At 38.1% G+C, this 13447-nt stretch overlaps 1 pseudogene; it reads right to left on the minus strand.

Annotated features, from left to right (window-relative positions):
- Nucleotides 1-8173: 8173 nt before the first annotated feature.
- On the minus strand, nucleotides 8174-9558 carry Hbe1l-ps1 (hemoglobin subunit epsilon 1 like, pseudogene 1; annotated as a pseudogene).
- Nucleotides 9559-13447: the final 3889 nt, after the last annotated feature.

Here is a 13447-nt window from a genome sequence, read left to right on the forward strand (position 1 = left end):
AAAATCTCGATTTCATTTATTCAAATTTTTTCATATTTATTTATTTATTTATGGTATATTTTATGTATTTACATTTCAAATGTTATCCTCTTTCCCCATTTCCCCTCCGAAACCCCCCATCCCATCCTTCCCCTTCCTGCTTCTATGAGAGTGCTCACCTTTCCACCCACCCACCCATTCGTACCTCAACCCCCTGGCATTCCCCTGCACTGGGGAATTGAGCCTTCACAGGGCCAAGGGTCTCTCCTCCTATTGATCCCAAACAATGCTCTGCTACATATGCTTGCTGACAGGAGCCTGATATAGCTGTCTCCTAAGAGGCTCTTCCAGAGCCTAAAATATACAGAAGCAGATGCTCACAGCCAACCATTGGATTGAGCATGGTAACTTCAATGGAGGAGTTAGAGAAAGGACTGAAGGAGCTGAAGGGGTTTGCAACCCCATAAGAAGAACAATATCAACCAATCAGACCACCCCAGAGCTCCCAGGGACTAAACCACCACCCAAAGAATACACATGGAGGGACCCATCCTTTTCTTTTTGTCACACAAATCCTTGCCCATTCAATAATGACAATCTATTTAAAGGGCAGATAAAGAGGTTTCTTAGGCTCTTAATTCAAAGGAGAATTTACATTCAAATCCATTTATCCCTTCATGTCTCAAAGCTCATATCTGCACATAGATGGGGATAACTACATGGCCAAATAGGAGAGCTTTTTATATCAGAAGTAACTTTTTAATTTATAGCTGCAACAAGTTTTAGATCTTTTATATAGGAATGACTATAGAGAGGATTTTTTAATTGATATAGAGGTACCAAATGTAGAGAGTGAGAAAATACCATCTAGATTCTGCTTGTGAGTCAATAGTTTGCATACAACTCTTTCAACATAGCCAAATATCCCATTGGTTTCAAAGTTGGAGATCTGACCTTGTAGGATACCCGGATGTCCAATATCTAAACTTCCAAGGCCCTTAACTAGTAAGCCTCTCCTGTGTCTCTTTAGACACTTAGGATATCTGTGAAATTAGGTACAGAAAAATCAATGTCATCACCTTACTAGTGTTCAAGGAGCCATCTTTAACAATTGCTATCCTCTTCAGCTTTTGGGGCTATTTCTTCCAAAGGTCAATTAATTCCTATATATTTATAAATATTGTACCATCCATTTCTTACATGCCATTGCTCACACCTGAATGGTTACCTACAAGCAGCGTCTGGGATTCTTTCTCTTTCTCTCTTTCTCTCTTTCTTTCTTCCTTCCTTTCTTTCTTTCTTTCTTTCTTTCTTTCTTTTTTTCTTTCTTTAATTTGTTTATTCACTTTGCTCCTTGGTCACAGTACCTGCTCCTTCCTTTCCTCCCAGTTCCATCCTCCAAAACACCTCCTTCAATTACCCCTCCCCTTCTCTTCAGAGAAGGGGAAACCCCCACTTAGGTACCACACACCCTGAGACAGCAGATTGCACCAGGACTGAGTGCTTACTCACTTGGGCCCAGACCAGCTAGAGGAAAGGAATACAAAGGCAGGTAACAGAGTCAAAAAAAGCTTCCTTTCCATGAAAAACAAGCTGTACATCTGCTACCAGTGTGTAGGGGGCCTAGGTCCAATCCATGCACGCTCTTTGGTTGGTGGTTCAATCTCTGTGAACACTCAGGGGCCCAGTTTAGTTGACTCACTAGGTCTTCTTGTAGTGTCCTTACCCCTCTGGCTCTCTCAATCCTCTCCCCTACTCTTCTACACCACCCCCTGAGCTCTGCCTGATGTTTAGCTGTGGAATTCTGTATCTATTTCCATTAACTGCTGGATAAAGCCTCTCTGAAGACAGTTATAGTAGGTTCCTGTCTGAAAGCATAGCAGAGTATCATCAATAGTTTCAGGGATTGGCTCCCTCCTACAGGATGGGTCTCAAATTGGGTCAGCCATTGGTTGGCCATTCCCTCAGTCTCTGTTCCATTTTTATCCCTGCACATCTTGTGGCCAGGACAAATTTGGGGTGAAGGTTTTGTGGGCAGGTTGATGTCCCCCTCCTCCACTGGAAGCCCTGCCTGGTTACAGGAGGTGATCACTTCAGTATCCATATCCCCAGTTGCTAAGAGTCTCAGTTAGGGTCAACCCTCCATTGACTTCTGGAATCCTCCCCTTTCCCAGTCTCTGACTAGTCCCAGAGACACCTCCACCAATTTCTGTTCACTCTCCCAGGCCTCCCATCCTATCCCATCCCTGTTCCCACACTTGATCCCCATTCCTATTCATCCTCGCCCCCTCTCTCACCCAGTTTCTTTCCCCCTGGTTCAGCCATTAAGGCTAGGCTTACAGTTTCATATTATAACAAGCATTCATTCAACAACTATTTGTTGAGTAACTATATCATAATAATCCTTAGTTCTAAGAATTTATGAAATGAAAGACAAAATTAAATTTTCCTCTAAGCTCATAAACTAGGAGATGATAAATATGGAAAATTAAAAGAGTACATCAATTGAATATTATTAATATGATTTTCTAAGAAAATTCATAGTAGGGATTCATAAGAGTAGGACATGGTTATATCACGATCATTCTCTCTAGGATAAAGTTACTATTCTATATCGAAATGACCTGTCATAAAAAATTCTTGTGTGTGTGTGTGTGTGTGTGTATTTGTGTGGGTTTGTGTGTGTGTGTGTGTGTGTGTGTGTGTGTGTGTGTGTTTTCTTTCTGAGACTCAATGACTTCACAAAGAAAGAGAAGCCAGGTTCTGAAGTAAATCTAAAAGAAGCCAATAAGATACCAATTTCAAGGAATACATGTGAGTCAGGAATTTCTAAAAACCCTTTTAATTTCATATATAGCAGAAAGAGCATTCAAAGAAAGAAATTATTCTACACATGATCAGAAGTCTCTAGTTTCTTCCTCTTTCCTTCCTGTAGTTTGTAGCATTTATATGAGTAGAGCTTTATATTAACCTATTATTATTCAGATTAGCTCCAGCCCCAGATGTTTCAATGTAAGGAATAATGGTTCCATTGTCCATGATTATTTCATTGAATTAACCTCAGCTTACTATCTGTTTAATAACTTAATTTGAAAATACAATTTAATTGCAAGAACAGTGTAAATATCTCTCTTACAAAACAAAAATTTGTAAAGCATGCCTATGTGTGTGCACACATATGTGCACATGTGCAAAAGTGCATGTGTGGGAGTGTATGTGTGATTTAAAAAATTTGAAAAGTTGTTAGAGTGAGAAAGTTTACAAAGATTTCTTTAGGCAGTATTAGTTAATTGATTAAGGGGCCAACATAATTCGGGAGCTAAATTTTAAATTGATATTGGGGGGATAGAAAGACAAAGACAAAGAGGTTTTTTAATCATTATTCTTATTGCAGGGAGACTTGCTATGTTGTAGTGTAGGGTAAAATCTGCAGATAAAGGAAGAACCAAGGCAATGCTTTGGATAGTCAGTATGCATGAAATTGGTGCTATCATTGCAATAATTGTTAGATCACAATAGTAGCCAGCCTTGAGCCTATTTTCCCAGTTTGAGGTCTCTAATAAATTTTCTAAAATGATAGGACCCTCTCTATATGAACCACTTATGCAAATCCTATGTTTTGAGGCCAAGATGGTATGTATAGTGAGTTCTAGGCCAACCAGAGTAACAGAGTTTGAAACCTGTCTAAATAAACAGATAAGGAAATAAATGACAAAACATAAAAGTTGCTATAAATAAATCATAAGAAATTATATAAGTTATTATAAAATACAGCTAAAAGACTGTAGGGTGACACAGACTCAAGTGTAAATACTTTCTGCCAGTTTACCACATGGCTATCCTGAGCTGCTTAACCATTTGTGTTTAATCAGTAAGTGTAAAATAAACTCAATAATTAGGCTCAGTTCAAGTTCTGTGTGCTTGAATGACTTGTCATACTAATGCTATTTAGTTAGTTCATTTAGTTGTAAAACTCAAATTTACCTGATTGGTAATATTCAGATACCAAATATTGAGACAAGTATTCACATATATAACACAGTGTATAGGAAGCAGATTATAAGTCTGAGAAGATGACATTTTTCCTTTTTTCAGTTCCATTTCTTCAGTCCTTTCCAGGAATCTAACCTGTATTGACTTCTTTGAGAATGTCTTTGTCTGTACTATCTTTTATTTCCTTTTATTGAATTTTTCATTTATATTTCAAATGTTATCCCCTTTCCCCACTCTCCCTTCCCCCCTTCTCCACCCCCTACTTTTATGAAGATGATCCCACTCACACCCACCTACCCACTCCCACCTCAACCCTTCGGCATTCCCCTACACTGGGGAAGTGAGCCTTCACAGGACCAAGGGCTTCTCCTCCTATTGAGGCCAGACAAAGCCATTCTCTGTTACATATGTGGCTGAAGCCATGAGTCCCTCCATGTGTACTCACTGTATCTCTTCTAATCTTCCAATTTATGTCTATGTTTACTGCTTCTATTAATGTTGGAATTTTTATTATATCATAAAGCATCTAAAAGTTTTTCAATCATTCAGAGTATATTTTTTGAAGCTTGCTTGATCATGCTAAATGTTGTTTTAAAAACTACTGTTTTTATAAATCAAAACAGACACATATGGGCCCTTATAATGGTCACGTCTAACAAATGGCCATTCCAATAATTTTCTTTAATGAACATGATTTTATTCATAAACTCATAACATCTGTAGTTGCCTGCACAAAGTCAAGTGAGACAAACTCCAGAATAGTTGGAGGCATTCTCTAGGCCTCAACTCTTACTGAGAAGATAATGGCACTTGAAAGATACTGAAGGGGGGAGACTCATTCCTCTGTGTATGTGTGTGTGTGTGTCGGTGTCTGTGTCTTTGTCTGTCTGTCTGTCTCTCTCTCTCTCTCTCTCTCTCTCTCTCTCTCTCTCTCTCTCTCTGTGTGTGTGTGTGTGTGTGTGTGTGTGTGTGTGTGTGTGTTTCCAATGGAAGATTTCCCATTCACTAGTGGAAAACCCCACAATCATCTGCATAAGGGCAGAACTAATTAAAATTAATGGGTTATATTAAAAGAAAAAACAAAACAAGGAGACAGAGAAAGAGAAAGAATTTGGTAGGGGATATATGGGAGGATTTGAAGGGTAAAAAGGAAGACATGATGTAATTATATTATAATAAAAAATAATGTCAACTGAAAAACTCTGAGGCTTGTATAAAAATGTGAAGAAAATAAAAAAGTAAAAATTCACTGTAACATTTCACTGTAGATAAAAGGCAGAGAAAATAGAAATAATGAAAGAATAAGAAAAACCAGAATTGTAGAGATGATCTCAGCCTTATTCTCTGGTTATTACATTCGATAGAGATTTAATTACATGCCATGGAAACAAATGAAGATTAATATAGCTAACATTAGTATAATCTCTTATCAATTTGCCTACAACAACCCGGCTTTCTTAAATAACCTGTGTATTACAGTCTATAAACATGGGTAAGTTTTGGTGATGGAAGAGCTCAACAGCATCTATACACACCCTTTCCACTTCCATTACATCTCATATCGCCATCTTCTCAGACATGGATACTGATTTTTGATAACTTGTTAATATATTTCTTACACAATTAACTCCATTTCCCGCAGGAATTTTTAAAGATGCATCTTTCTTAACATGCAATGATTACCCTACATATTTAAGTATTGTCTTTCATGAGGGAAAAGACTGAATTATACACATATATACCAATGCTTAATACATGAACTTTCTTAGTTAATGTATGTTATTACTAATATAAAGAATTGTTCACTGGAGTTGACTTAAAACAGCAACTGTCTTCTGTTCTGTCAATACCTTCAACCACCAACCCAGTCTCAGAAAGGCTATAGAGTTACAGGGCTCTTAGAAATTACCCTGACTTCAATAAAATAGGGTTAAACATGAGGTCTTCCCAGTGGGTTTGTGTCTTTTCTTTAAATCATCTGTATCTTCCAGACCTTGACTTCCATAAACTTTCATTTCCACCAGAACTCACCTAAAGTATTTACTTTTCCTTGAAGCTGTGTGCTTTACTCAGCAAAACACACATTTTTACAAAATAAATTATACAAAATATAATTGGGAAACACACACACACACACACACACACACACACACACACACACACACACACACTCTCCAAACATAAAAATCCTTGGGCTTAGAAGAGTAATAAGCAGTCTTACTCAGCTGTGAGCACTGAAAACTATAGTGAAAAGCACCCTCACAACATATACTCACTGGGGTAACAGTGACACAAATGTCCTTGAGTAACTAAACATTTTTCATTAGAGTTTATGCTTGTTCCATGTAGTACAACCAATTTAAATTTATCCCCAAGTAGTTTACAAATAAATGAGACTCGGGCTATACTTAATTTTTTTCTAACTGCTAACCTGGCTACTTCCCCAGATACTTGCTACTTCTCCTTGCCATGTGCTCATGGCTCATCTCCCCTCATGGCAGCTTCCTTCTCTCTTCTCCCCTTCCTGGTCTCTCTCCCTCTTCTCTAACCCAGACCAGGTAACTCAAAACCCACTACCTCTAGTCCCTTCAGTAATTTGCTGTAGCCAATTTTATTTAACCAATAGTTGTCAATTAAGGAACAAGGTTTGCACAGCAAATGCTTGTAAATGTGAGAATTCACTTGTAGGGCTAGACCTTCTGGCACAGATTTTAGCATTACAATACAGAGTAACAGACTAGCAACAGCTCAAGTTGAAATCCATACTTGGCACTGTTACTTTGGCAAATAACCTGAGGCTAGACCAGGAGAGAACCTACTGCTATAATTGCATTCCTTATTAGGATAGTATTAAACCATTTCCTAATGGCTTGTTGTTATACACACAGATTCATGAATCTTTCAACCCTCATTAGAGACGTTTTCTTCATTTGTCGGCAATTAACATAAATTAATATTTTCCAGGGATCAAGATGAAGGGAATAAGAGAGTGTGTAATTCTTAGCCTTAAATGGAATGTGTATATCACACTCTCCCTTCTCAAGGCTTAGTGATAATTACAGAAGAAGAATTAGAAAGATTTGAAGAGCAACAGATGGTGAATAACTATAATGAAAAAGTGTCTTCCAGATTCTAAGACATGTGTGACTATTGTTAGTCCTTGTTTTCTATATCATTTTAAATATATTAGCATAGTGCCTTTTTTTGCCTCATGAAGAGCCATGGAGAGAAGACTTAGGCACAAAGTCCCATTGCTAGTTAAGTAGCTATCAACAACTGATATATCTTAGAGTCAGTTTTCTTTAAGGATGTGACTGACTCCTGGTAGGTTGACCACAACCAGTCAAAGGTCACATATCCAAGAGTTTATGAACTTGATGGTATTTGTTGTTGTTGTTGTTGCTGCTGCTGCTGCTGCTGCTGCTGCTGCTGCTGCTGCTGCTGCTGCTGCTGCTGCTGTTGCTGCTGCTGCTGCTGTTGCTGATGTCTTGTTTTGTTTCTAATGAAGAAACATGGTTGGGAGAGTAGGAAAGTGGGAATGGATATGGGAGAAGTGGAGGGAAGGGTATCAAAATTGTCAAAGAATTCTTTAAACATTAGAAAAAAATCCATAGGTGAAATGTATTTAAAACAGCATAAAAAGACTAACAGTAGTCACACATGGATTCCTTAGTAGAATCATGTTTTTATTCCCAGTATTATTTTAATAACAAAACTTCTTTCTTACAGCTCAATACTAGCAGCAGATGTCTCGGTGCATTTTGTGAGGCAGGATAGTTCTCAATCCTGCCACTACAATATTATGTGTCATAATTCTTTCTTCACATTCATTTTTAACCCTATCACTACGTGTTCTTAAGTTTTTAACATCTTGTCAAACTCCTCTCCACTAGCCCACTTCCTCATGAGAATTAACCCCAAGTGTTCAACTATTTTTTTCAAACCTATACATTATTCCCGCAGTCCCTACACAAGGTACAGAAAAGCTCTTCTTTCATACTGAGTCTTTTCTCACCCGTGAACTGATCTATTTCTTTTGCTTTAACATTAATTAAAAACCGGACAAAACAAACCAGGGTTGGTTGCTCAAGAGAATGAAATTTATTAAAGAGAAGATCATACTCTAAAGTTTCAGTGAAGACCTCACATGGGCAAAGGGGGGATTGGGTACATAGAAGTGCCAATGTACTGGAAAGAATGTTCAGTGATACTTGGGGGCCAGAGCACTGGCCACATTATTCACCATCTTCTGCCAGGAAGCTTGCACCATGGGGGTGAATGCATCCCCAAAGCAACTAGACAGAACAATAACGATCATGTTACCCAGGAGCTTTAGATATTAGACAAAATAAGAAAATGATAAGTAGAGTTGTATAAAATTTTTCTTGGGAAAGAATATTTCAAGGTTATATTATTGAGGAATACCCTCCAACCGCTGACTATGCAGTTATCTACTACAGACTTCCCTCCGCTGAATTATTGTGAGTCATCTTGTCTTTGATTTAACATTTCTTGCCTGGGCTCCTGCCTTTCCTTAGTCTGGCAATTTTGCTTGTCTTTTATGTCCCCTTCCTAGTTCACCAATGACCTAATTGCTGTAAAATGAGGATCTTAGTGTAGTAAGGTGATTAAAGAAGGTAAGTCTCTATAACACATGAAGAAGCCTCAGCTTCTGACAATGTTCACCTGGAGGGTGACATTAATATTTAGAAGTTTGTCAAATGGATTAAAAAGATATGCTTTTTGGCATTCCCTCAGATTTTACCAGCACATTAATTAATAGTGTATACATAAATAGCATATCTCTTTCCCTGTAAGAATAGGTCTGTTCCAAATCTCATTTCTTTTCACATATATCTGTTGATTTCTAAACTCAGACTACATAGCAAACAAACCCAATCTTCTTTTCCTCATTTCTCCAGTAGTAGTAATGAAACCTCAGTTCTCATTCAGGCTACTAGTGCACTCTACAATAGAGTTAAATCCCCAAGTGCCCTAATTCTATTCATGTAAGGGTTTCTGAATAGCTACAAATTAATTTGGACTACTAGGAATTGGCTGGCACTAGATCTGGACGATGGATTTTGAGATTTGAGCTGCCATTAATAAACACAGTCTCACCTTCCACTAGTTAAGTGCACAAATTATGCATGAACATAGTTTGAACTGACCTTGAAATTTTCAGGGTCCACGTGAAGCTTGTCACAGTGTAGCTCACTCAGATGAGCAAAGACCTTCTTGAGGTTGTCCATACTCTTAATAGCACTTTCTTGCCATGAGCTTTGACTTTGGGGTTGTTCATAGTGGCTGAGGGACAAGAGAGGTCTCCAAAGCTTTCAAAGAACCTCTGAGTCCATGGGTAGACAACCAAGAGCCTATAAGGTAGAGATTAGATGCAAAAGTCAGAGTGTATCATGCCTACTGAGCAGAGCTCCAGATTTCTGCCAGCCAGTTTCCTTTCTTCTCTACTCTTTTCCTGGTCTCCACATCTTACCTTGTCAGGGCTTCTGCTCCATCGTCTGCCACATTTACCTTTTCCCAGATGCTCTTGATGGCTGCCTTCTCTTCACAGGTGAAATGATTCATTGTGTCTTGTCAAGAACTTGAAGAAGGTTTAAGGTATTTACAAGCAAGTATGCTCAGCTGCTGCCAGATTTGTCTTTTTATTCTTCACCCCTGGCCTTCTAGCCCTTACCCCATTCCCAGTTCTGTGAAGTAATCGGTTAATGGAGCCTGGGCAAGCCAGGGTGGGGTACAGTGGGGTAAACTTTAGATAGCATTCCCATGAAGATAGTGCCAACTAGGCCTCTCAAAGAGACCCTACCGCTGAAGCTCTTGAAAAATTGTCTTTCTTTCTCGTGTTTTTCTCTTGAGCTTAGTCCCTTGTCCCAGCAAGAGCATATTTGCTAGAAACTGTCAATCTTAATTAGATAGATAGATAGATAGATAGATAGATAGATAGATAGATAGATAGATAGATAGATAGATAATTGGAATGGCCACATAATGGATAGCCTAGAGCTTTCAAATACTGATCTTACTATTCAGTACAGCCAACTTTATTCTGTTTACTGTATCTATAAGTGCCCTCTTCAGTGATTTACTTTTAGTGATTTAGTTAATTAGCTTCTAATATTTCTGTTGAATAATGATCCATCTGTACTGCCACACCTGTGATACACCAGCACATAACAAATCATCTGTAGTTCATGTCTGTCTTGCACATTTCTACGTCAATGTGACAGGAAGCGGCCTTTTCTCTCTAAATGTGACCTGTCTAGATAATAATGCCTGGAGCTTTGGATATTTGATTTTGTGCCTTTATGGCCAAAATTAGCAGTAATGAGATAAGGAAAGTGAAGAAATTATCCATACTCTTTGTTTAAGGCTTATTTTCAGAGTGGTTTGTCACCTAACCACTTAGATTAAATGATTTTAACAGCACAGATGATGTCTTTAGAGGAGAAGTACAAGAATATCAATGAAAAGTATCCTTTGTTACAGATTGAGTTAAAATCACCTGTTCTATAGGGGACCTTGCTTCAAACAATGAAAACAAAACAGTTACAATAATATCAACAGCAAATTGGTATGGATCATGGCTCAGTAGGTGATATACTTCTTATGCAAGTATAAAGATTTTTAATTTGATGCCCCATATGCCAGATAAAAACTAAAACACCTAGGCATGTCAAGATTTTAGATGTTTCTAGAACTAGGGAGGCAGGAAAAGTGAGATTTCAATAACCAGCCTAAGTTGCACAGGGTGTTAACTTGTATATGCCATGAAGGTTGATATTCCTAGGAGGGCTGCTCTCTTCTGAAGGGAAATGAGGTGGAATATATCTGTGGAAAGGAAAGTGGGGAAGGAGATAGGTGGATAGAACTAGGTGGAATAAAAGGAGAGGAAATTGTGGTCAGGATGTGTTGTATGAAAGAAAAATTTAAATTAAATTATAAGGAAAAGATGAATATAATAGCTGGGTGTGATAGCCCATGCCTTTAATTTCAGCACTCAGGACACAGAGGCTGACTGGTCTCTGTGAGTTCAAGGTCAGTCTGGTCTACAGAGTAAGTTCCAGGACAGTGAGGGCTGTTGCACAGAGAAACCTTGTGTCAAAAATAAAAAATAAAGATGAATATCACCAGAGCACTGACAAATTTGAATCCTGTATTCTTCAATGCATAGTCAGACTAACATATTGCAGCGTAAGTAGAGACTTACATCCCTGTCCATATGATTAAATACAGACATATACAGAAAGAATTAATAATAAAAATATTGATGTTAGTAAATTATTGTCAGCCTTTTTTTATATCTTCTCTCTTTTTTTGTATTTCAATTAAAAGAAATTGCTAAAGAACCAAAAAGTTTTTTTTTAACAATCATGTCATCCTGATCCATGTGCAAGCAAGTTATAAACAATTTTAAAGTTATATTGTTTGGACTTTTGACTTGAAAGGCATAGATTGACCTTTCTAAAGGCAGAGAGCATATCTCCTGCAACCACTGCATCACCAAGCTGTTTTACCAAATAACATGAGAAGCCAGAATCACAGAGCAGGCAAGAAAAAATACGGAAAATAGACGTAGTTCTCAATGGTTTGCTGAAACACTTTGAATGCAATGAGAACCCACATGTATTCTGATGTGACCATCATTGAAATCACATGGAGCTCAGCTATGTCCACATCTCCACATGTAAGGTCTCCATCTTTGTGGTGATGAAAAGGAAAGTCAGATTACTGATAGTGTGTGGAGTTCAAGAAACAAGAACTGAAATTATTTTTGCCATAGATCAGTACTGTTGCTTCTAGTGTTTGCAGACTCCAGCATTGTGTGTAAGACTGACTCAGGGCAAGAAGGTCAGACCTCCCTGAGCACCCTGTACTCTCAAGCAAATTCATTGACACAGGGGTCTCAGGTCAGTTCCTGGCCTCCTTTGGCTATGTAAACCAAAGTGTAATGATTTCAGACATCCTCCTCTCATCTTTCTACTCAGTCTCCCTGGTAAATCAGACACCATGTTTCCTTCATGTGTTCTCTTCTACCTTTGGCATCCTTTATGGGTTGCATGTCTTGCTTTACTTTCTAGGTTTAAACAATTATATTCCCTGTAGTTTGGTGGCTGCTATTTTACATTCATATTACATACACCAGAACTTTTCTGTCTCCGTTATCCCAATTTTCAGAATAGTTATTTTACGGAGAGTTCCAGTTACTAAAAATTTACTCCATTGCTTTGTACTGTATGAATAGCTATAGACTGAACCGGGGCTTTATACATACTGGCAAGTGATATACAATGAACTCCACCCCCACCCCCTCTTTCCATTTTCATTGTGCCACCAGGTCTCAGTAATTTCTCTAGTGTGACTTCGCATGCCTAAATGACCTTGGAATGTCTCAAACTCTGTTTTTGCCTCTGTCTCCTAAGTATTGGGTCAATCATCTCCAGAAACATAGTCATAAGTTATGTTTTTATGTAACCTCTGACCATTGTCACATTTCCCCTCGTTCAACTGTTCTCTATAGTGAGTAGTCTTTATTCAAGATCCCAACATACCCTTTGATAGTCAGAGACTCTGAGCCTTCTTATAATCATATAATCTTCACTTACACGAAATATTCCCTTTTCACAAAGGATCCTGACATTTCTTACTAGTCTCCTAAGTGAAAGCTCATTTCATGTAAGCTCATGTTACACCCCATTACAAAATCTGGAACACTGAATGTCATAGCCTTTATTCCTCACTATGCCAGGGAAATAACCTTCATGTGTACCTAAAGAAAATGTAGCTACAGTAAGGCCTGTAACTCTCTCAAGAATGTTTCCAACTTTTATTTAATTACCCCTTTACTTTAATGTCTTAGTCTCACAAGATGTAAGATAGGTCTTTCAAAAATGCAACTAATTAAAAGCACTTTTAGTTCATATTCTAGATACCTAAAGCACTCTCCTTAAACTCTCCAGCAGGTCTTAGGCTAGAGAGGGTCGCTCAGTGGTTAATAGATCTTTCAAAGGACCAGATTATTCACATGGCAGTTCACAATTGGTTGTATCTAAAGTTCCAGAGCATGTGAGTATCGGTTATGGCCTGCATGACCCCCACACACATGTAGCACCCACACAAACATGCAGGCAAAACACTCATACCCATAAAGTGAAACTTAAAAATCAAAGATAGCATGTATCACTAGTCTTCCCTACCCCAGGCACCTGGTACCCTAGTTTTTACCCTTATACAGTAAATATTTTGTACCCTATTTATACTGAACAGACCCTTTCATTCCTGGAGAAAACTTCCTCATCTTTTCATCCTTCTTGAAACTTACCCCTTTCCATAATATATCCTTGCCTCTAGTGTTTATCTAGTCTATCTAGTTTTTTCCTTCTTCTTTTTCCACCAATAAGCCCATCATAATCTTTCTTCAACAGAAAGGTAAATACAAACAAAGCCCAAAAAGTCAATG

This window comes from Rattus norvegicus, chromosome 1, assembly GCF_021556685.1.
Source record: "Rattus norvegicus strain SHRSP/BbbUtx chromosome 1, alternate assembly SHRSP_T2T, whole genome shotgun sequence".
In the NCBI taxonomy this organism is placed as follows: domain Eukaryota; kingdom Metazoa; phylum Chordata; class Mammalia; order Rodentia; family Muridae; genus Rattus; species Rattus norvegicus.